At 42.3% G+C, this 22,207-nt stretch overlaps 1 long non-coding RNA gene across 4 annotated transcripts; it reads left to right on the forward strand.

Moving 5' to 3' along the window:
• Positions 1–4,361: 4,361 nt before the first annotated feature.
• Positions 4,362–19,691, forward strand: LOC139634157 (uncharacterized). 4 transcript variants are annotated; one of them, XR_011693909.1, is made up of 4 exons: positions 4,362–17,036; positions 17,502–17,568; positions 18,197–18,426; positions 18,509–19,691. It is a non-coding gene; the product is annotated as an uncharacterized lncRNA (long non-coding RNA). The 4 variants fall into 4 exon arrangements; XR_011693912.1 differs by having other exon boundaries at positions 4,362–8,863; positions 17,502–17,572; XR_011693910.1 differs by having other exon boundaries at positions 4,362–8,863.
• Positions 19,692–22,207: the final 2,516 nt, after the last annotated feature.

The raw sequence follows: 22,207 nt of genomic DNA on the forward strand, positions 1-22,207 counted from the left end.
CAGTGGCCAGAGGTCAAGGGGGTTAGAGTTGGGGGGCAAACAACAATGGGGCAAGGAAATGGGGAGGTGGAGTGTTGTGGTACACCAGTCCTGTTAAATACCAGCTAAGTAGGTCACATTAACATATTGTTGGAGTGACAAAGAGGCAGTTTGACTTTACAGTACAAGACTTTCTCATCTATATTGTGACACAGTGGAGTGGGAGGCCTCAGCATTTTCTGAGACCAACAAGTCAATAAGCAGTGTCAGAGAAATGTCTGGGACTTTCCTTGCACAATCGAAATACTACTATTGACCCATTTAGACCAATGGATCATCATGACACGCATATTCATGATGTTTGACTTTCACTTTCTGTGTTCTTCTTCTTTCTCCACCTCTCGCTGATTTATGGTCAGGGAGGGGGAATCTCTGTGGGGGATTCCCCTGGAGTAGGTGTTTTATATGTATGTATCACAGTGTAAATACTACAGTAGAGAGAGGACGGGCTGGCAGAGGATTTTTTTTTTATGTTATTAAAGGTATTTTTCTAAGCAGTGTGGAAATTTTCAGTATTTTCAATGGACCATTGTTATAAGCCTTGATTATGAAAGAGTTGTTCATGTTTAAGAAATAAATCATAGCTTGTCCTAAATGTGGAATTTCAGCCTCGCTGTTACTCACCAATGAAAGAACAACCACACTCAGCCTCCCAGTCTTTGTCTACTGTACACACACACACACATACTTGTACTTCTATCTTTGTGAGGACACTCATTGACATAATGCATTCCCTAGCCCCTTACCCTAACCTTAACCATCACAACTGAGTGCCTAACCCTAACCCTGACCCTAACCTTAACCTAAGCCTAATTCTAACCATAACTCTAAAACCAAGTCTTAACCCTCAAAATGTGATTTGAAGGTGTCTCAAAAAGTGAGGACCGGCCAAAATGTCCTCACTTTCCCAAAATGTCCTCACTCTGTTAGTAAAATACTTTTTTTGGTCCTTACTATGTAGCAAGTACAAGTACACACACTCACACACACACACACACACACACACACACACACACACACACACACACACACACACACACTTACACACAGAGAGAGGCATACACACACAGAGGCATACACACACGCCTGGCACATGCAGCACTGGAAATGGTGTCAGCCCAGTATAAATCCCTTTTGACATATGAACATGCCAGTGACCTTATTACCATGACAACAGTTTCTACAGGATAATCACGCTGTGGCAATGCTGACACAATATGACACAACAACGCAGACACTTACTGTTCGATGTGTAGCTGAGACGTGAACGACTCACTTTTTATCTTATGTTTCTTCCTTTCCTCTCATCTCTTCTTTTGTTTATATGCCCTGATTTTGATGTGCATTTCTGCGTGTGTGTGTCTCTCTCTCTCTGTGTGTGTGTCTGTCTGTGTGTGTGTGTGTGTGTGTGTGTCTGTGTTGGATAATGTGTAATGCACTTGGAGAATTCAGGTATATGGAAAAGTCTTGGAGCTAGAAAGAAAAGCATCCTTCCACCAGCTTTCAAAACAAGATTGATGTAAAGGTAGGTCAGGCCTATCTCTGGGCTTGTGAGCTCTCACTTCCTCAGTGTGTGTGTGTGTGTGTGTGTGTGTGTGTGTGTGTGTGTGTGTATGTGTGTGTGTGTGTGTGTTTCAAATCTGTGTACACCCACGCGAGAGTCCTAAAATAAATCCTTCTTCTTTCATACATGTGAGCACATTCAGCAGAACTGAACAACACATCCACCCCCTCCCTTTTCCTCCTGCCTCCTCCTTTCTCCTTCACTTTCCTCCTTCCATCCTGAGAGGGAGAGAGAGAATGTCAAAGGAAAGGAGGGGAGTGGGACGAGTGGGAAAGAAAAGAAATCAGGTTTCTGCTTTCTGTGTTTTGACCAAAAATATGAGATTCTGAGGCTCTGTTTGTCTTTTTGTGCTCATCTCATGAATGTATGGAGGGCAGGCAGCTTCGAGGAAACGGAGAATTAAAAAGAGAGACTGTGCTTGTGGAATCTTTTAGAGACTGTAGGAAAAAAAAGCTGAGTATTCATCCTTCTGAATACATTTTATATTAAAATAAAACTCAGCCAGTGAAGCTTTCCAAAGTTTGAAAAAATGACCCTGATAATGTCATCTTCATTTTGAATGATGCTTTACAGTTGTATTATGGGATATGTAGGGTCCTGTGTTTTTGGAGCGTGGCCGTCTTTTGACCATCCTTGTTTTAATTTATCTCTTGTGACTCCCCTAACTTTATATAAGTGACATACTAACCCTTTAACAATAAGACTAAATGTAACATCTCACTCAGACTAAACTGAACCAATATGTTTTTGATTTTATTTGTTATGACAGTGATGATACCGGCCTCTGGTTATCTGTTTAAACGAGCACTCTCCTGATTCAACGTTGCACTCCTACAACAATGCTAGGCTACATCCAGACTGCTACGTTTTAGTTTTAAACGCGTCCACACTCCTCCAGAGACTTTCGGAAACGCTGTTGGCCCTGTTTTAGTGTGAAACCTCGAGGGTTGCATTTTAGTCTGGTCGGGCAGAACCAGAGACCTTTGGAAACAATGACATAGACACCCACATTAGCTTCCTGTTTGGGTCTCATCAGCCTCCACTACCAGTGGTGAAAGAAACATGGATAACGAATTACAAGTGTTACTGACCTTGTTGTCTGTGTAGCAGCTGTTGTGCAGTTGTGCTGCACTTTAATGCTTCAACTGTCTTTGCTGTTCCTTGTTCAAAGTATTTCCTACAACTAATCAAGCACAGAGTAAACAATCTGTTTCCTGTGCACACCAGCATGCACATGCCCAGTGTGCATGGGTGGTCATGCATGTATGCATTTTCAGGTCTGATAGTATGGCTGGAGATTGTTTCTGATACGGAGCTAAATCGGTCGCCTGGACAGAGATTGTTTGTTGTACCCTTAGACTCACAGTTTGTCAAACACACGTCGAACTCGATGCAGCAGAACCTGAGATATTGTCTTCTTGAATCACACATTCTTTCCACTTGTCAAAACCTGACATCCACATAACTCACAATCCAACTTGACCACAGACAGTTCAGTTGGAGTTTCAGGTGTGTGAAGCTGAATATGGTTAATGAAGCCTTCAGTCACTGTGACTGTCAGCCCCAAGCAGAGGTGAGGAGTTGTCTGATGAGCTCATTTCTTTCCAGCTCCATACCATCAGATTTCTTTCATTTTCTAACTTGTAGTCTTCATCATCAACTGACATCACTTGAGGATATTTAAAGGTTGTATTCAACCTTTTTTTTTAACATATGTAGTGCTCCTCAGTAACTAAACACGCTTTGATGTGTAAAATCCCCTTGAACAGGAAGATACTAGACTTTCATATCTACCACCTACTTTCCCTTTATTATACATAGTTGTTCTGTGTGATCAGCTGACCTCAGTTACATATTTGACACATGTTGATGCTGCATGCTCAGGTGTAAATATGCTGCAGCATCAAAATGAAAGTCAAGCTTACATCCACTTTCCTCTTGAGCTCCTATTTGTATCTTTCTGGCAAATCAGGCCCCTTATATCTTAATATTACACTATAGGCTGAATGTTTTGTTTGAATCAGTTATGGTATGAATTTCAAGAATCTCAAATCTGAGCTCATTGTGGACGGTGCTGTCACGTCCTGTCTGGGAGTCTGTTAACATTTGCCCTGATTGTGTTGCGTGTACCTTATTAGCTGAGTTCATTTACACACCTCGTTTGGCATCTCGAATTCATTCAGAAATTGAAAATACTCCGCATGTGGACAATGAAATGAGCAGAAGAGAGAGTGAGAGGTAGGTAGCAGTGGATGGATGGATGGATGCGTGATGAGTCAGAGGGGAGATGGAGGCAGAGAGAAGAGAGGGAGAAGTGCTGATGAATGGCTTGATGGCACACTGACCCACTAATGTTGCAGCTGCATTGCCAGTGGCTGTGCCTGGCCTGGCAAAACACACACACACTGACGCGTGCATGTCCACATGCAAATTAATCAGCCCTTTTCACTCCCTTCCACCACACATAGGGAAAAAAGGCTTAAAGCAAAGCTAACCTGTGTATTATGTGTATTCTCATCGTTACACTGCTGAATGTGTGCTGCAGAAGGAAGCATGGAAACTACACACCGCCTCATGTCACAGTTTATCTGCTGCTAAAGGTCATGAAATGAAGGAAGCAGTGCTGCACAGGAAACACATACAAGGTTTCATAACATTTGTGCCCACTTGGTTTTTAAATTAGCTCAATGTATTTTTGATTTATGACGCCCAGTGACTCTCAGAATATAACCTTTTGCCTTGATGGTGTGGGCGAGGTTCAGATCATCATGTGACGTTCTAAAGTCATTTGACTGCACTGGTTGCTTTGCCCCAGCAGTGTGTGGAGCAGGAGAGGCTCACTGTCTCCACAGTGTAGCTTCTCCAAAGATGTCAAGGCCAAGTGTGGGTGTTTTTTGACTTGAATGAGTGGAGGAGAGAAAAACTGAAACCAAACTGGCATTACATATGAATTCCTTTAAGGTATCAAAGTACAGAGCTCAGCCATTTAGACTATGACTTAACTGTGGTTTACAGTAGAAGTAGTGTGCCCTAAGTGTGAAGAAGCAGAAAGCAAGGGGGTGGAGGTTGGAGGGTGTGTCGCTTGTCAGACTATCATGCAGAGGACCAGAGTTCACATCCACAGACCTGCAATTAACTGTCACTTTTTTATTAATCGTGACCATGATCTTTCCCTAACCGTGACCGAGTGTTTTAGCTGCCTCACGGGGCTTTCACAATAAAAGAGCAAATTCAACACCATGCAAGCCAAAGCTATGGAGACAGCGACTGTACACCTGGGCAGTGGTATGAGCTATATATACAGGTTGTTGAAGTTAAACTACATTGAACCTTGATACCAAATATGCTGACCTCTGCTAAGTGCATCCAATAAGATTCTGGCCTCTTGATAATGGGAGGTTGAGGTTAGGATAGTGATAATTAAAAAAATCATTTAGGACATCTCTGTATTCCCGGAGTTCTGTAACTCTACTCTCTTAACTCCTTAAAGTGATAGTTTGAGTCATTTGACATGCAGTTGTGTGTGTTGTGGGGCTGTGTGTAGGAATGTGGTAGTTCAACTGTGGAAAGGGCTGTTTGACAGCAAGAGAACGCAGTGAAAATACTAAAAATAAAGTGTACACTTAAAATGATATTAGCTTTTTTCTGTGGGCATTTTTCTGGATAAAATACTTTTTTTTGATGTCCCCGCCCACAGCAGAACATCACTCAGCTTCTGTGGTGGTACTCCTGACTGGCAGCACGCTGATCTGAATGTACTCCAGGTAATACGCTGACTATAGATAAGTACCTCACATCAAATAATCACTTTAAGTCAAAAATCTCGAAGGGCATACAATGGTAATACAAAGTTGTAAGTGCAGCGTCCCAGTTAGCAGCTTAGTGGCATAATTTTCTGCTCTTCATTCTGCTCTAACTCACACAGCTACTTGCCCTTGGTCTGAAACCACCTTAACTCTAACCATTCCTTGATCACAGTCTATTTGCCATAACCACGTTGGTAGTGAACTAAACAAAACATTGTCATTGAACTTGATCCACTTTTTCCAGAATCCTCCATTATTGACCCTCTCGTCTAGTGCCAGGGTCCAGAACCTCCTCTGATGTGACCACTTGTTGCAGACGACCCTGACCGGTGTCAGGAAAAACAACAGGCTTCAATCAGTGTGTGCTTTTAATGTCAATATCAAAATTCATCGGTCTTTCCAATCCGAATTCAGTGTAATATTCTTTCTTATGGGATCAGATGCCTTTGAAACAACATTTTGACCATCATGGGACACTAAAATTTTATGTCCATCTATTATATCTGCATGTATTATCATCGCTCTGAAGGAACTGAATAACCCGTCACTGACAACACCAGTGAGTGTGTACTTACTGCTGAGCAGATTCTTTACGGCTGACTAATTAACTCAGTCTGAGAGACTGTGTGTTAAGAAGATATAGATCTAATTAAAAGCTCAGCACCTTCCTAGGCCATCATTGCTGCTGCAGTGATGGATGCTGTGCTGGAATTATGTTTAATACACAAACAGACACACACACACACACAAAAAAAAGCCATGATGACACATATCCCCAGGGAGAGGAATCACACACACACAGAGTGCACAGTATTAGGATGTGATGTGACTGAGAGCTAGTGACAGGTCTGTGCGAGGAGGCTGGCTATAGATGTGTGCTCTTTCAGGGTGGCCTGACACTGCCCCTTTAATGTCACCATTAGAGACCTTCCACAATGAAAACACACACCAGTGGGATGCCATCTCGTCTCTGGACCAAAACAGGCCAGACAGAGTGCTGGGGACTTGGCGAACGCAATGTCTTTGTATTCATAGTTGCTTGCACCATAAAACATTTCATCATTGCATTTGGTGTGAATGAATTACAGTAGAAGCAGAAGGTGAGGCAGGCTCACTGTCGGCCAGTATGGGGCTTTAGCCTACAATGCTGCTTACATAAGATAAGCCAGTCAGCTGGCTGAGGAGGAATAAAGGTCCACTATGTAAACCCAAGACATTAAACCACACCGTCCCCAGCCTAGCCCAGCCCCGGGGGCTGCACAGACCATCAGCAGGTCACATCGTTTCCAAGGAATGTGGAGAATCCGTTTCATTCACGGCGTGAGGTGAATTTGTTTAGCGTGTGGTCTGTGTGACTGTGAGGTAATGAGGTCAAGTATGGGTGAGGGAAGGAGGCAGGATTGGTGGGAAAATGTAGACTTGTAAAGAAAAGGGCAGTGGCACTGACATACTGGCAGCCTGAAAAGCTACAGTGGCAAGGCTGCCCTTGGCATCAACACACATATGCACACACACACACACACACACACACACACACAAATACACACATACACACAGTCACTGGCTTTGCCCTCCCAGCACACCCTCTAGGCTGGCACATGGAGCAGCGAGGGGGAAGAGGGAGGGAGGGAGGGATGGAGGGAGGGAGGCTGCATGCCCAAGGATGAGACTGAAAAGAGAGAGCGATCTGGGCATGGCAAGATGGCTGCTCAGCCTGCCTCTCGCTCTGCCATTAAATTACAGACCGTATACGAATAATTCATCTGCCGAGATCAGAACATCTGCAGCTTCGCCATCAGCAATCACAGGCCGAGCGTTTCAAAGTTCCATATCAAAGAAACACACATCACATATTGGGCAAATCCCAAAATGTTTTTTTTTTTTTACTGGAAACGCTTTCAAGTCTCAACACAGATTGTGCACCTTTGAAACGGCGCCTAAAAGACATCTTGAGCTTGATCCTTGCATTGAGTGAAATGTGTGCACGGTATATGTACAGATTATATAAATTACAGTAAAGAGAATTGATAACCAGGAAGCTGGACGAGGCAAATGAGTTGGTAATCAGCAAAGACAGGGAAGGAGAGAGGGAGGGGTGCTGTGTGGAGATGTGTTGACCTCATTCTGTGCAAATGGCTGCTCGTGTTGCAGACAGAATTGTTGGTGCTAGATATTGTTAACGCCTGAGACTGAGGTTGAGCCAGGCTTGTGTTTGTGTGTGTGTGTGTGCGCGTCTTCAGGTTGTACACACATATGCAATATATGCATGTGTATATGTGATATATATTTTTGTCATGCTGCTTAAAAATGTGTGTATGTGGATGTTTAGGGGGGAAGAGGCAGAGCTGCAAAGAAGAAATGGAAACATATTCATGTATTTAGTCAAACAAACTTAGCATTTAGGGTTTAGGTTTTTGAATTTTATGAAATTCAGTGAAATCTCGATACAGAAAACAGTAAAAGTTGGATATTTTGCATAAATATGGCAGACTCATTGTTTTTATATTCTGTACTACACTGTTGTGGAAGCCAATTTGATATTAGCAAAAGTGAGGGGAATAAATTCTTTAGCTCACAGTGGAAAGGAAATATACACACACAAACACACACACAAAAAAAGAAATTTCTCTGCAACCACCAAAGCAGCCCTCAAAATAAATACAAGTTTTCCTCCTTCCTGTCTTTGTCTGTCTCTTGTTACCTGTCGTCCAAGTTGACAGAATCATACGTGGCACCAATTACCCCAGTGTCAGCCTGTCAACAGGAGGAGAGCAAAGCCAGAGGAAGTCGGAAAGACAGCAGAGCATCACTTTACCCTCTGCCCCCCACACTTTATAGTAAAGTGTCTCAAACTATTGAATGGATTGACACAAAAATTGGCGCAGACATCCATTTTCCACTCAGGATGAATCGCAAAAACAGTGATTCCCTGACTTTTTATCTAGTGTCATCATCTGGTGAAAATTTTACTTTTGTCCAATAAAGAGCGAAAGTGAAATCAGAACTTCCCAAAACTATCTAATATTATTTATTCAATATTTCTATTTTTAATAAACTTCAACAAAAACAATTTTTCATTAGCCTTGGACTGCCACATTGACAAGCTCATTCAGAAACGCACAAAGAGAACCTAACAGTGTAGATCTATTTTAGCTGACATAAATTACAGCCAAAAAGTTGGAAAATTGATTTTAGTGGAAAGTGTTTGTGGATTTTATGGATGTGGATGAAAGAAAGTTACAACGACTTCATGCCACATTCACGTTACATCATTTAAAGCGTAATTACGTGCAGCCGAGTGGGGAAACCCTTCATGTCTCCCTCGCTGTGGCTTTAGGAAAGTGACTCAATGGGCCTGGGCTAGCCAGTTAGCATTGCTAACTTCAGTAGAAGACAGAAGTGATAGAGACAAGAATTAACACTGGCGTTGCTTTCCTCTTGGTGACGGCTGTTGGTGAGTAAAGGAATGAAATTAGATTTTTTACTCACAATGTTTCCTCTAGACTGGTAAGTAAACAGCTGTTAATGCTAACGTTGGCTATATAGCAATATCAAAACTTACAAATAGCTCCTTTAGATGAGAGATTGCAGTGACAATGGAACTACTTCCATTATCCTTCTTCCTACTTATTCTGTCTATGACTAAATACCATCAAAGCTAAAACAGCAGCTGCGTGCCTACTGCAAATGTTAGCATGCTAACTCGATAAATTAAGATGGCGCACATGGTAAATGTTATAACTGCTCAACATCACCACGTTAGCATTGTCATTGAAAACATGTTAGCATGTTGATATTTAGTTCTGTTAGAATTTAGCATTCTTAGCATTTATCTATCTGACCGAACCTAAAGCCTCTTTTCCACTGGTCAAAATAAAGCTTAGACCTGCTAAAATCTGGCTTTTGTCAGCAATGGGAATGGGTGCAATTGCTATTCACACCCGGGTCAAATGACCCTGCAGTAGACGCAGGTATTTATTGGCTCCCGTTCCATCTCCCATTGATCCGAAAGGACAGAATCCGAGTGAACCTGCTAATTTTCACCCCTTTGCTGCTGTAATGTCTTTCAGAGCACAGTCGCTGTAAACAGCCCTGTCACCTGACCGGCATGGCGCTGTTAAAGCACTCACACTGGCTACTCTGTGCACGGGGATGAAAGACTGGGTGCAACTTCAAAATAAGTTTAAAAAACATGCAATCAGCGATCGAAGCATCTCACACAGAGGCCCTACACTTTCACAGGAGCACCAACTGGTGGATGAAATGTGACAGATCCAAATTAGCAGTTTGCATGGCGGCTAGCAGCTCGCTCTCTTCCCACTGCATGTGTGTGTGCTCCAAGTGCATGTGATGAAATCGCTCCTTGCATTTGTGTGTGTCCTCAGTCAAGCAGAAAGACAAACTCAACTTTCAGTGGGAAAGGAGTCAATTGACTTTTATTAGCATTTTATCTGCATTTAAAAAACACACTTGTACCCACTAATTTTGGTGGAATAAGGGTGTAATAGAAAATGAGGCCAATTTTGAGTGTTTGCTTGATATATGATTCTTCACAGATTATTTATAGAGGTCTTAACCTGAATTGAGCAAAGTGCAATATTTTAATTGGATTAGAGACAGGTATTCATAAATGTGTTTTATTAGCATTGTTAAGCTGGACTTTAGAGCACTGTTATCTTAATGCTTCTGCAGAAGCTGAACTGTAATTGTGTTGCATTGAAGTTGTCACATTAAATGTCACTGATCAGCATGAAACATCTTTTACTGCAATAGCATAAAATCCATCATCAGTGTAAAAACACAGCATTTTCCAACACGTGCCTGCGGATATGTTTGGGTTTACTAAGGTCTGTGCTGGAACATCTTTGTGCCCTGTATTCATAAAACGCCAAAGTGAAACCAAACAAATGGTTTTGTTTTCCAAATGAGCGTCTAAAGTAGATCCACCAGAAGTGAAGGAACTGCCTCGATCTGCAGTCGGCGATCAACAGATGGCTGATTAGCATTTCCAAATCGGTAGTCAAACTCTGGAATGATTGGGGAATGATTGGAATTCAGCGAGAGACTTTATCTGCTCACACACCATTGAACAGTCTCTTCTCTCTCTCTTTTCTTTGCCTTTCCTCCTTTTTTATTAGCAAGTCAAACATTATTCTGATGGCTCGACTCGCCTGGGAGTTTTACACAGATAGACAGTATTTATGGCTGTGTGCCTGTGGAAAAACACACACAAGAACAGCGCAATTTACTTATCCTTTCACACAGCTACCTCCTCATCTATAACACGCACAAACACACACTCCCTTTCTCTCTCTCTCCACTGGCAATCCCTCTCTCTCTCTTTCTTTCACTTTCTCTATCTCGCTCGCCCTCTTCCATATCACTTTCCAATCAGCTAAATTCCCCTGGCACAGCAGACGAATGTGTCATCCTTCACTATAGCAAGTGCCTGTGCACACAAACACACACACGCTTACACACAAACACACACGCTTACACACAAACACATACACTGGTCCTCTCCTATAATGTCATTATGGCACCCACTGAGTCAAATTACACTGAATCAATAGGTCTTGTTTATCTGTTGGGGGCCTCCCTCCTCTCAATTACAGCCCAGGGCAACAGCTAGGAGGGGGGGGTGCGTGTGTGCGTGAAAGCTCTTTAAAGATGGCCCTGGTGTTATCAGTGGCCGGCATGCCTGTACGGGACTCCGTGTAAAGGAGCCGTTGTGAGTTCACGTGGACCGTTCCTTTTTCCCGGCCCTGCGTAGGGACAACAACAACAACAACATAAAGGCTGATATTGCCAATGGCCAGATAAGCTAATTGACTCCCTGACTGTCTCAATGAAAGGCCCATTGAAATGCAGCTCAGCGTCTGAGAAGCGGCACACAACAATGAGGAGAATGTCAATGACTCGCTCTTTTAACTGCAAGGTAAACAGCACAGCAGCCCGAATGCCTCTTAGCATTAGTTCGGCCACATTATCACATGGCACACGGTGCAGCTGTTCGACGATTCAGCGCTAAACATTCCAGGAAGCCCAGGCACGTTTTGCCGAACCCGGTGAACGCCAGGATGAGGCCAGAGTGATGCAACTCATCTTTTGATTCTTACCTGAGAGATAGCAACCCGAGATAGGATCAACTACTGAGGACGAGGAGAAGCAATGACTTATGACTGGCAAGATGTTATTTATTATTTGATTATTATTTATCAGTCAACATTGCCAGTTATCACATAATAAATTAAGGCTACGTCCACCCTACTGTGTTTTTTATTTTAAAATGGAAACGATCTCCGTCCAGGCGACCTTTTTAGCTCCACATCAGAAATGATCTCCGTCCATACTATCACACCTGAAAATGCATGACCATTGCAGTTGTAGCAATAAAAGGCAAAATTGCACAACACCTCTCACAAGGTCTGATAACAAGGTCAATGACACTTGTATTTCGTTATCTATATTTACCACTGGTAGTCATGAGTGGTAAGACCCAATCAGGGAACAACTGCGAGTGTCTACGTCATTATTTACAAAAGTCTCCATTTCTGCCTGACCAGACTAAAACACAACCCTGGACTTTTCAAACTAAAGTGGGTCCAGCTGTGTTTCCAAAAGTCGAATAACTTGAATAGTAGTGTGGATGGCAGGTGTAAACACAGCTAAAGAGATGCATTTTAAAACTAAAACGTAGCAGTGTGGATGTAGCGTAGAGTCATATTGAGTTTCAGTTCTCTCAGGACAGTGATTCACTAAATGGGTGCTGCAACACCCTGAGGATGGGCTAAGGTGCCCATCCTTAAATTCTTTTTACTGTACATTCTCAATCGTGGCTACACACATTAGACAATGACATTTTCAAACATATTGCAATAGTAGAAATAAGCAATAAACACTGAAATCACTCACTTAAAACCCTGTCAAATATTCATTAATGCCAGAGCCATAGTTTCCAGGTTGTGAGTTTTCCAGTGGCACAGCTGCCACAGAGCAAGTGATGGAGAGATTTGTCTCTACGAGAGAGCTAAACCAATTCTGACTGAGAAGATGCCTTTATTATTTCACTTAATACTGATATTGGTTCATATGTCACATATTTTACATCATCATAATTTCTTTGCTTAAACAGATTCTGATCTCCTTGTTGTCATTTGGAGCTTGAAAAGGCTGCATGTTTATGAACCAGCTAACGATACATTACACAGGGGGTTTAAAGTGTCTCCGCACCAACGTCTTATTGCCTCATTTATCCACAGCAGCTTGTAACATTTAAGCTGGTTGCGATGTGTTGCTTTCTGTGCCAACACAAACATGTTGTATTTGAATTCTGATACCAAAAGATAGCATATGTTAATTAACTCATCCAAACCCATTGTGTCTATTTCAGCTGGCGGGGCTGTCCATTCTTAAAAGACTGATATATGATTGGTTATAAATAGCTTCTTTTGTGTCGAAGCGGGGTTATGAATGCATTGTTGAGCAACATAAGTCATAAGCAGCGTATGTGATCAATCCTAGTCCTGCTGTGAGTGATTTTAAAGTATTACTTCCTAATGAAGGTCTGATTTAAACTTGTGCTCCTACTATAATGAGATACAAATTGGAAGTCACGTTTCGGCCAGATATGGCAACTTTCCAATTCTTCTTTATCTACATGACGCCCATGATTGACATACAATGTCAACAGATTCATTTGTTTTGAGTTTTTCTTGCCGTCTCCTCCCAGGGGGCATTGTGGGTGGGCTGCAGTGACTGACAGTCAAGGCAGTAAACCCCTCCCATGGGGGTTGGTGAACCCTTGTATGGACACTTTCAGAGATAAGCAATTACTACCCTGAATACAGACCAGACAGCCAATTAGCACACTACTGTTAAGCCCTCCTGTATGTAAATCAGGCCAGGAATTTGCAGAAAAGCACTCAAGTGCTGCGGGAGATGGCAAAAGAATTGTCCACAGAATTGAAAAATAAATGCAGATGTAATTAGGGAGTTGCAGAGAGTGGAACAAGGTGGGGAATATATGTGTGTTTGGAAGAGAGGAATCCAACTTATGAGAGTGGGAAGGAAGCAGGGTGATAATAGGAGGGGTGGGAGATTAAGGAAGGTGAAGGACAAGTGGGTGAGGGGGTGGAAACAGAGCAGAAGAAGAGAGAGAGAGAGAGAGACTGAGATGAGACCAAATGCAGGCCCACATGAATGTTTCAGAAACGTAGTGAAACAGGCTTCCAGTCATCCTGCATACTAACTAATGCAGCATCGCTGTGTATTTATAGGGCATTGAGGGTGTGTTTGAGTGTGGGGCTGTATGCAGGTGCAGACTCCAGGCACTCCTTTTGATCATATACACTAGAATATGTGTGTGAGTGTAAGAGTGTATGTGTGTGTGTGTGTGTGTGTGTGTGTGCGTATAAGAGTGTGTGCGTGGGAGGATAAGTTCAGCTGCAGAGACTTGATGAAAATCCTGCCATGTGGTGAATTTTGTATGGGATCATGCTGCCGCACTCGATCACTTGAAAGACGTGTCATGGCACATATGTAACACCTCTAACACCTTTAAGATGTGCGCACACACACACACACACACACACACACACACACACACAAACATCTATCTCCTTCCCTCTCTTAGGTTTCATCACACTTCATTAACTGGAACACACTACACATCTCCAGGCCCGCATTTGCTTTTTAGACAAGTCAAGTATTATCTTATGGTGTTGTGAGGTTGTTTCCGTCCCCGGTTGGCCAGCGACGCCTGTCATGTCATTAGCATGCGTTTAGCTTCTCATCACATCTCCTCGTGTTCAGTAATCTCAGCATGTCACACACAGCTGCTTTAGCAGAGACTGAGTATATGTGTGGTAATGGGATTGAGCTCATGATGGTAAATCCAATCACATCAACAGTATTTCCCTCTTAATTTCTTATCAATGTGACTCTCTCTGATTATATTGTTAATGTTATTGTTATAGTGGTTATTGATAATATTGTTAAAATGTTATTCAGTGATATAATCTGTCAGTGGAGGCTGGATATCTCCAGATGTTTCCAGTAATTTAATTTTTTTTTTTAAGTCTAAATAAAAAATCTACGTGGATCACTCCAGTACTACTATCAATTCAATTACACTTCTTAGACATGTAGATTGATACCACTTCTATATCTGTCAATTCAAAATTATTCTGGAGCCAGGAGACTGTTAGCTTAGCTTATCTTAGCTTGGCATAAAGACAAGATGCAGGGGAAATGGCTCGTCTGGTTTTGTCAAACCGTAGCAAAAATCCATCCACCAGAACCTCCACATCTCATTAGCATATTTACATGTTTTCATTTAATCCATGCAAAAACCAAAGAGTCAAAAAAGACAACTTGTGGTTTTAGGCATCATGGTGACACCAGGAAGTCACTGACTCCATTTACACCTGGCATTCAAATGTGTCTCGTATCAGATTGTATGATTTTAACCTGATGACATTTACATCTGATATTAATATGTCTCCAGGGTCCACACTGAGATCCAATCACTCTGCTCAGGTCACGTCACATCCTCCTCTTGTTTGAGTAGGTCCAAAAAAACAACAAACGACAAAAAGATAGAAGAAGAAGAATAGATGGTAATTACCCGTGAAGCTGTGTTGCTGGGTTTGCTTGCTTTTTGAAGCGGGGGAAGAGGTCGTCAACTGGAATTCAACTCAATTCATTAATTCTCATACCAAAGCAGCTCAAAGTGCTTTAAATAAAAACAGAATAAACAGCTAAACATGTGCTGCACAGAAACATGCTTCCATACACGTGTAAATACACATACATAATGACATAGATACAAACAGATCATATAAATACGGTGTGTTCATTTCAGGAAACTGCGACCGCAAGGGAGAGGCTTTGGTTTGTTTTGTAGAAGAATACATCAGGGATGCTGGATATGAAAGCAGAGCACTGCACTGATTTCAGCTGATTCCAGCTGTGGTCAGTGCCACCTCTGTCCAGAAGATGATCTGGAGAGGACAGTGCTGGTTTGGAACAGTCACCTGTAATTACGTATTTCTGCCCATGTAGTTATTGTATGTAGATTCAACAGCTCATTTGCATGTACACTTGTGTTTATGCATTTACTGAGGTGGTCACACTGCGTCCCTGACCACATCTGGAAGTGGTTTGACTGATCCAATCATAATCCGTCCTCAATGCATCATGGGTGCATTTACACTTGTGCTTTCATGTGGTCAAACACTAATGAGATAATGGCTCCCAGCCAAGAAACTGCCCATAAACTTGTCAACTTGGATGGATTAAACCCACAAGATGTATCATGTTAATTACAGAGCTTTAAAGATGCTAGTGGGCTCGATTTCATTATCTTCAAATAGAGCCAGGCTAGCTGGTTCCAGTTTTTATGCTAAGCTAACCGTCTCCAGGTCTATGTTAAATGGGCAGATATGGGCATATGAGAGTGTTGCAGATCTTCTCATCTAGCGCTAGAAAGAAAGGAAACAGGGACATTTCCCAGAAATGTCAAACTACTGTTTTAATATCAAAGTGAAAGCTTCTTTGATTTTGATTTTCAGAAACTTCATCTGAACCCTTGCAGGGTTTTTTCAAAGTTTTGAGATTGTCAAGATAAATATTGTTGAGGATTCTCTTTCTCTTTCTAATCCTGTGTTTACATCTTTTCTCTCTCTCCCCTACCCCATACCCCCCCTCCCCCATCCCTCTTCCATTCCTGTGTATTGACTCTCTGTATAGTCTGCCTGTTTACTGAAAGAGTAAACAGTGGAATGAATGTGCGGGTCACTGTCAGGGTCACTTTCTCTGCATCCTCTCCACTCCACTCCTCTCCTCTCCTCCTACCATCCGTCCTACGCTCCCTCCGGCCCCATCACCCCATCCTTCCCCTGCCCCCTGATTATATGCTGGTAATGAGAGGTCTAGACATGCTTGATCAGGATTAAGGCCCGGGAAGGCAGGCAGAGCGAGGTCAAGCTGGGAGAGGCGGCTGTAGTTTGGACACATACACCCCTGTGGACCTAGGATGGGCACCAAAAGGCCCCGCCAGAGGTTTTTGAGGAATGTTTAAGGGTCATGAAGAGGGAGAGGAATCAGGAGACAGAGGGGATAAACAAATGTAGCTGTCAGGCTCGCTCTCCTGGGGCTCCAGTATTAGAAGGAAACAGTCTGGTAGTGCTGCAGCATGATGGCTCTGTTGATAGAGTAGTTTTCTTCTAAGTGAAAGGTGAAATCCATTCAATTACCCATGTATTCAGATCTTTTGTGGTGTCAAATAGCAATTTTTAACACTGTCAAACCAATTTTAATAACTTCACAGATCCTAGGTTGCTGTTCCAATAAAAACAACTTGAGAAACATCCTCTTCAGGTGTCTCTGGCAAAGTTAACAAGCTAACATGACTCTGTTTAGACAGGTAGATTTTTTTTATGAACCTTTTTGAAGTCACTTTATCCCGGTTTTCAGGATTCGGGAATTGTCAGAAAAACAAAACAAAACTCTAATTAATTCTGTGCTTCCATCCAGCATGTGAATATAATAAACAGCTCTTGGTGCTGGTGCTCCAGCCGAATGCCACTACAGAGATGCAGAAGAAGAGGGTGCAACAACATGATGTAATTAAAAAAGTGTCTGTCAAACGTTTATGCATTTTTATTTGTTTTATGCATTAATCTGAGGGAGGTTACGGTCTCTCCACATCGCTCCACACAGATCTGATAGGAAGCTTCAGTGGACGTTTAAGTCACATGGCTCATGTTGGTCGTGATTAATTTTAAGTCCGGTTCCGTTACACTTTGTCAAATTGCTTTTATCGATACACCAGCTTCTCCACCTCAGCCAGGCATAAACACCTTTTTTGCAATATGTCAACTTTTTTCTGTTCTCACTTTTGCATTTTGAGTCAGGTTTATGCACAAATTGAAAATGTGTCAAACAAGGGTTCAGGGTTGAAGTTTCCCACTTCACCTCTTTTCTGATTTCAAGATGGATTCGAGCTGAATGAAGCCTATGTAGACATGCTGCAGCTACATACACCCACATGTGTCACTTAGCCTATTATTTTTCTGGCGTTCTGGCAGCGTGGAGGCATATGATGGTGAGTGGCAGCAGGAAGTGAATGTCTCATCTGCAGGAGAAGAACTCGAGGTGGGTAAGCTACTTTTTCCATCCGTCTTATAGCCGGCCCTCATCAATAGGCCAAATTTGTCACCTCAGCAGGTTTGTTTGTTTGTTTGTTTGTTTTCCTTTGGCCTTATTAAAAACCTCACAGTATCTCACAGCTTCTGTTCAAATACAGAAGGGGTGGTCTGGGGACTTTCTGTGAGGAGTATTTTTGCATGGTCTCCCCTTGTCCATGTGGCTTTCCACAGACGGTCCAAAGACTTCACATAGGTTTGGTTCACTGCGGACTCTAAACCGCTAATACTGTAGAAGTGAACTGCATTGTTGTACATCCATGTATGTCAGCCCTTTAATAATCTGGGGATCTGTCCAGGATGTACCCCAACTCTCAACCCGGCTTCAGCCCTCTGTGACCCTGCAAAGGATGAAAGAGAAAACATAAGGGGGGTGGATGAAAAAAAAAATCCATTGGTTTTTGTCTGAATCATTAGTTCATGTTGCTTTTTTAAAAATTGAAATTAAATAGTCTAAAAGTATCTGAAATATTGTTAAATTCTAGGAAACATCTGATCATCTGTTTCTCATTTGCAGCGTGCATGAAGTGCAGCCTTGACATCTAACCCTTCCATCTCTGTGTTTATTGACTCTTCAGTTTTCAGGTGCATGCAAATGTCTGAGTGTGTTTGAAGCACGGGACACCAGCTGTTGACATCAGTGGCCTTCAGTCAAACAGGATTCCTGATACAGAAGAGACAACACGCAGCCAGCATCTCCCAGCAGTTCCCAGATGGATCTGATTTATGGTCATCCCTAAACACCCAGGAGCGGACAGGGATCCTGACACTGGGTATGTCCGGGCTGTGACAGGATCCATCAGTAAAAGTATGTGGACTGACTGAGAAAATAACCTGCAGCAAAAGGATAATTCAGAACTTAACTTTCATCACCTTGTTTTTGGCACCAGGCTGGTCCAGAGAGGGAGCATTGCCCTTCCACTGGCTGACAGAGCGGACAGTATATCTTCCCAGGTGACCTTGAACAAAACACTGAGGGTCCAACCATTTTTGGAAATGTTAACACACGGCTGCAGAGCGGGATCTCTGAGGCATGTTGGATGCAGACTAAAAGGTGAAGGTTAGCTGAAGGGATTTTCAATGTTTCACTTCCATTCACAACAGTCTGAGACAAAGATTTAACACACACAACCACAAGTTTGACAAATATATTTGCAACAGTAAATCCATCATTCTGGCAGATCTAGTTTCTGAGTTCAATAGTCCTTTCCATTTTCACTATAGATGTCCATTTCACTCATGTTCCCTCAAGCCGTGCAGTCTCAAAATGTCAGTTTCTCCTTTACTTCAACCCATTCATCCTGTTTAAAGGCAGAATGCTTTAAAACACGTCTCAAAATAACATCATCATGAGAAATACAGCATTTCCGTGATATTGATTTATTCATGATGGCCCACCACAATATCAACATTAACGGACACATTTTAATCTAATTTTTAAATCAAAATTTACTTAAAATAATAATTTAAAAATAATTGAAACAGGTAGGTAAAGTGCACTAAGCTTTCATGGAAATAGAGGCACGGCAAGTGGTTTTTCAAACGAGCAACACACAGAGAAGGTCAGGACATCTTCATCGGAAACACTGAAACAATCAGATGTTCGCTCGCTCGCTCATCCGCATCACGTCTTGTGAGGAATCTGTGATAATCTTAAGAAATTCCAAAAGTAATGGGTATAAAATGCTCAATTTCCTGAAAAGAAAACCTCCTTGTTAGCTACGAGCTCAGAGCTACGTATTTATGTAATGCTGTTATGTGTTGAGTAGCTGCAAGCACTAATGTCAACTGGGTTAGCGTTCGTAATACTGCTGCTAGCTGCCATTTCTCACTGGGATTCCATGTGTGTGTGTTAGCTCGCTAGCTAGTGCTGACAGATGTGTTTAACAGTAGGCTGCTGTAATAAAATATTTCTGGAAGTGCTTCAATTTTAGTGGTTTGTATCAGCAAGATGCTTCATTTCCGGGTTGTAAATGTGAAGCTATTTACCCTTAAATTTTTTTTTTTTTTAAATATTTCACATTATATAAGTGTGTTAGTCTCTCTTTTTTTGTTTAAGTCAAGACAAAAATACAAAAAATACAACAAAATAAAATTCCCACTATGGTTGAGATTTGTATTGATTTGTATTTGTGATATCTCCCAGCTTCAAACATTACCTGCAGAATTAATGCGGCTTCATACAACAACAAAAAGCTCGTGTCAAACATCCAGCTAATGAGTGTAATTAACAAGTACTTTTTACTGTGGAATATTTCAGCTGATGTGTAAATTGATGTATTGGCTTGCACACATGCACCTATGTGACAGCCTGAGATAGACTGAGTCGAAAAACCCACATTCACGCCTCATCCACATTCACATCTGTCTGCACGCACACACACACACACACACACACAGGAACCCTGGGACACTAAGGGAACAATAACAGAGACGTGTTAATGTGTGCTAATGATGTCGTTATCTCCTGACGAGTGCAAATGGAGCGAGAGATTAACACCAATGCAACAGGGAATGAGATGTGGAGTCACCGGCACATGTGTGTGCGAGTGTGTTTTGGTGAAATGTGTTGGAGTGGGCCGGCGTGTCTCTGTATGGACGACAGAGTGGAAAGCTTGTGGATGCACGCATGTCCCTCTTTAGTGACCCCACTTCCCCTCAAACTTTGACCTCTTCCCCTTCTGAGTGTCCCACAGGAAGACACACTGCCCACCCCAGAGAGCAGATAAATGTCTGTGTGTGTGTGTGTGTATTTCTATGTCCTGCTTCTTAAAAATGCATTTTTGTAGTAAATACGTGCAGAAAATGAATCACAAGTTGTCACAAGCTCACTTACATCCATTTGACTCCACAGTGTGTCATTTAATTGCCACCACGGCCGTGTTCGCTGAAGAGCTTTTTATCTTTTAGCCCGTACAGCCACATGCTTTCACAAGCTTGCATCATCAACACCCACGCATGTAGGCCTACACACTCACTCCTCTTCAAATGAAATCTCTCTCTCGCCAATGGTGAGTGTCTTAAAGCAGCACAACAGGGTTTCAGGAAATTGGTCCATGGACCCACTTGTTTGTTAATTCATGAGAGCACGGTCACCACAGTCATGAGTTTCTAGTAAATGAAGCCTGGGGCTGCAAATGCCCCGAGTGTCAAGTGTTCTTTTTTAAACATCTATTCAATGATGATGTGCCTGGGACTGTTGCTGGCCTAAAATGAACAAACTAATCTTTTCTGCTGGTATTTCTGAGAGTTGATAAATCAGATTTACACTGGTATGTACTGCTTCCAGGAAATAGCCATATGCCTGCGGCCTAAATCCGACACTGATAAAAGCTTTCGCCTTCTCCCGCCTACTCACCAGCTGTGTAAATGAAAGCTTAAATAGTGTTACAAACTCACCTGAGTGCAGTGAGTAAGTTTAGCTTTAAGCTGTTCAGGTAGTGACTGACTGATGTGTGCTCCCCCCAGACCGCTGAGATCATTCACTACAAACCCATAGACTCGACTCGACTCGACTCAGCTGCCACTGATACCAGCTCTTTCTCTTACATGCTCGCTGCCCTCGACACTTCCTGTACATGCAGACTGTACGTCAAAGAGTGAGGGAGAGACTGCTCTGGAGCATCGGGACTCGTCAGATTTGCTCGTGTAGTAGAGTCAGACAGTAGACTCAGCTCTTGTTAGCCTGTCAGCCTGCAGATATTACTCCTGATTCCTGCTGCCTGCAGACTTTAGAGACACTCACTGCTGCCGTTTTAGAGCCTGGTAGTGTTAATACCTGATTTGCATTTGGATTTAAATATTGCCATTATGTCCAGGTTATTTTTTATTTCTGTTACTGATACATCGTATATGTGAGCTGGTAGTTTTTTTTTTAATTTACTATAAAAATACACATGTAGTATCAATGAAATTATCACAGTAAACGAAGTAAAAACACTTAATATTTCATAGGTTGTCAGCTTTATATTTGCTGCTGCTTAATATCTTGGAGGATAATGATGCATATTGTTCTACTTCCATTCAATACAACACACATCATGTTAGTGTGCTCTGCACTCGTGTTGTCTGTAAGGTGCACGATGCCAAATCCTAGAAGACTTCAACCACTCGTACATTTAGACGTATACATGAAAAAACACACCATGGCACTATGTGTGACCCACTGGTCCATGTTCATGGTTAAGTTGTGACTCAGTGTCACTTTCCAAGTAGATGCGTTAGACATTTTTCACAGGAGACATTTTGGCGTGCATGAAAAACACAGGTGCGCTCCGTGCAGGTGATCCAGTTCAGGGTCCCTGAGCTGTGCATTCTGGTTCCAACTAACTGGAACTGGTGGCAGCAGGGAAAGTGGTAGGTATGCCTGAAGCAAAGTAGTTTGTACAAAGTGTCATCCTCACCATATTCAGTTACCAGGTGTAGCAAAAAGTCTGCCGTCATAAAGAGGATAATGGAGCACACTTTTGGATAGTCGCTGTCCTCAGGGATCCATGGTGTTGTTCTGATTTCTACAAACAAACAGTGATGGAAGTAGACAGAAAAAATGAAGTTACTTAGAATACATACACACTACTACATTTTAGTTT

Source organism: Trachinotus anak, unplaced genomic scaffold (genome assembly GCF_046630095.1).
Source record: "Trachinotus anak isolate AG129_WGS33_773 ecotype Australia unplaced genomic scaffold, CSIRO_AGI_Tana_v1 ptg000016l, whole genome shotgun sequence".
Taxonomy (NCBI): Eukaryota; Metazoa; Chordata; class Actinopteri; order Carangiformes; family Carangidae; genus Trachinotus; species Trachinotus anak.